Below are 2,996 nucleotides of genomic sequence, written 5' to 3'. Positions count from 1 at the left end.
GCGTACGAGTCCAGAGTTAAGATGCTCACAGAGCTGCGTGCACACATGCCACCATGCGTGTGCTCACTCCTTCCTTTTTTGAAGCCATCAGAGTGGAAAGGTAAGGCCTTCCGACTGCAGGCCCAGGCCGTCTTGGTGTGGCGGTGTTGTCTCAGGTTTGGGTGGCTTTTGTGATACTTAGGGGGCCTGGGGCACGTCGGGGTCAGCTGGCACGAAGGTATCCATGGGAAGCTCTGTGTATCACACGCTATGACCTTTCCATGCCAGTGCCGTGGGTCCTGGGTTGGTTTTACGTGGCACTGTGCCCGGATGGCTTGGGACAGATGGATTTTGAGTTGGTTGGGAGGGTCCCGACCTGGAACACTAGTCCCGTAGCCACATGAGTACTTCCTTCTCTGGTCCTTTCACGTCTACTCAACCAGGTTATCTGCGGGCATCAGACCCTGGCTGAGCTCCTGAGCTGTCTCGCACAGAGGAACCTCCCTACACCCCTTCCCATGTACATGGTCTTCTGGGTGTACACAGAGCAAGCTTTGGGTGAAGGCGACAGAAATCACACGTTCATGGCTGATCTATTTGCACAGAGCTGATGGACCCTGGTGTCTGACCCCCAGGAAGGCATGGGACTAACCTCAAACTGTCCCAGGGCTCAGCTCCCACTTCTCCCAGCCCCAACACCCCAATGGGGCCTTTTGAGTATAAAAGAACTACTTTCCGAAGCGAGGTAACAGACCTCTTCAGAAACTGGGAAGCAGTGTGCAGGGAAATGGGAACATGGCACCAGGAGAGGCAGAGACCTCCTGTAATTGGGGGACGCTAGATGTGCAGGTCCTGAACAGGCACTCCAGTAGAAGAATAATTTTAAGAAACAATTTTCATTAATTTTTATCATACAAGTGATAATAATGATTTTTAAAAGATCCAGTAGGGAAAACATAGAATCCCCCCCTTATGAATTCAGCAGGCTCACATTGGATCTCGGGAGGAAATAAGTCATGGGAATCCATCAGTGATCCAACCCTGAGGAAAGATGTGGGGTCACATATGTCCTTCATGCCATCACATGGGCATTGGGTGCAGGAGAACCTCCGGTCCGTGTTCTGGGGAGGGGCGGCTTCTCTGCTGGCGCATGTCGTGATGGACACACAGTGAGGGCAGAGACTGGATGACCCAGGAGTTCATGTTCTCTTTGCTTTGCTTCGCCACTAACTGGTCATCATTCTGGTTCTGGTTGGGCGCAAGGCCAGTTTGTAGGATGATTTCTGGACTGGAGAGGGATGGCGGATGTTGTATCTTCGGTCGACCCCCTCAGCCTAATTTTCTGTGTATTAGAAACGTCCAGATCTACTGAGGGATGAGCACCCTCGTTAACCAGGGGCCCCGGGAAGAAATACAAGCCCCCCCCGCCCCGCAGATGCTCTCATGGCTGCTTATGAAGTTAGCGGGGGTGACGCCAAGCTGCCAGATTCTTGGGACTGCTCCGGTTCAGGCTTCGTGTCTGCAGCAACCTCCTGACTTAACCCAGAGTAGTGGTGTTCTGGGGACACGAAATTGGGCCACATCATTCTGCACAGAATCCTCCACTCGTTCCATTATAATTACACCCAGAAGAAAACCCGAACTTCCTACGATGGCCTAGAAGGTTCTCGGGAATGCCGCCACTCATCCTCTCCCTCCATGTCCCTGACCCCCCTTCTGCCAGCTTGCCTTTGCTTCCTCCCTTCCAGCCACACGAACCCCCTTCCACACACACACACCACACTCTGCCCTGAACCTTGCTGCTGCCTGTGCAGGAAATATCTGCCTGGATGTGCTGACCCCAAGCTCCTCCCTGGGAGGGCTCCTTCCCAGCCTCCACCTCGGCTCCCTGCTTCCTCCCTCCGCCTCATCCCCGCACTGCTTTCTCCTTTGTTCTTGGTCTCTCTAACCTGGAACTCCGTGAGGGTTTAATGCCTGCGATTCTGCTTCTAGAATGTGCCTCCGTCTGCGTTCTGAGCGCATTCTAGGAGTATGTGAACAGACATCTGGAAGTGCTGCTGGGGGCTGTGCATCAGGATCGCTAGGAAACCACCAAAAACCATTTTTCTCATTAACAATTGGTAAGACATCATTAAGTGTAGAAAGTTAAAAAAATGCCAATCAGCAAAAAGAATATTAAATATTACTTATAACCTCGCACATTATTGTTATTTGGAGGTTTACCCTTATAGTTTTTCTATGCATGCAGAAAGCAGAGTTACACTGTTTGTAATTCGCTTTTTATTACTTGACACGATATTATGATAAATCCTTCAACATTAGTAAGTACATTTCTATAACATTACTTCTGGGGACTCTATTGTATGGAGAATTTATACATATGTCCATACATATGTACTCTACATGTATATTTACTTTTCTACTGTTGGACATTATGATTTGTTCCCCAAAAGCAATGAACAGCTTAAGTGAAATCTTTATACACATCCGTGATTGATTCCTTTGGGAGTAGAATCTTTGGGTCGTGCATTTTTGAGGATTTTGATTTAATATTACCAAATTATCCTTCATAAAAGTTTCCCAGTTTACCCTATTGCCAATAGTGTAGAAAGGGTTCATTTCTTTGCCCTTGACAGACCTATATTATATATTATCATTGTTTCTTTTCTTTTTTTTAAGTAGGCTCTACGCCCAATGTGGGGTTTGAGTTCATGACCCTGAGATCAAGAGTTACTCACTCTTCTGAGGCGGCCCCCCTATTTAATTTGGGTGTCCCAAATGATCTCATTTTTGTTTAAATGTCCATGTCTTTGATTACTGATAAGGTTGAGCATCTTTTACATGCTTATTTATCATTTGTGTTTATTATTTTGTGAATTGCTATGCCTGTCCTCAATACAGTTTTTCCTGTTAAAATATTTCTTTGTTATTCATTTGTAAGAAAGCTTTCTACATTAGGGGAATTAACCTTCTGTTATATGTATTAACTTTTTCCCCCTGGTTTTGGTTTACCTTTC

The 2,996-nt window shown here is 47.1% G+C and overlaps 1 long non-coding RNA gene across 3 annotated transcripts; it reads right to left on the bottom strand.

Annotated features, from left to right (window-relative positions):
* Positions 1–856: 856 nt before the first annotated feature.
* Positions 857–1,959, bottom strand: LOC115281158. 3 transcript variants are annotated; one of them, XR_003904126.1, is made up of 2 exons: positions 1,929–1,959; positions 857–1,344 (listed from the first exon to the last, which is right to left on the bottom strand). It is a non-coding gene; the product is annotated as an uncharacterized LOC115281158 (long non-coding RNA). The 3 variants fall into 3 exon arrangements; XR_003904125.1 differs by lacking the exon at positions 1,929–1,959 and adding an exon at positions 1,819–1,883; XR_003904127.1 differs by lacking the exon at positions 1,929–1,959 and adding an exon at positions 1,819–1,881 and having other exon boundaries at positions 857–1,321.
* Between the last annotated feature and the right edge of the window lie 1,037 nt (positions 1,960–2,996).

The sequence above is a fragment of the Suricata suricatta genome, chromosome 16 (assembly GCF_006229205.1).
Source record: "Suricata suricatta isolate VVHF042 chromosome 16, meerkat_22Aug2017_6uvM2_HiC, whole genome shotgun sequence".
NCBI lineage: Eukaryota > Metazoa > Chordata > Mammalia > Carnivora > Herpestidae > Suricata > Suricata suricatta.
Note: the sequence above shows the minus strand (reverse complement) of the source record. Positions and strands in the feature narration are given on the sequence as shown.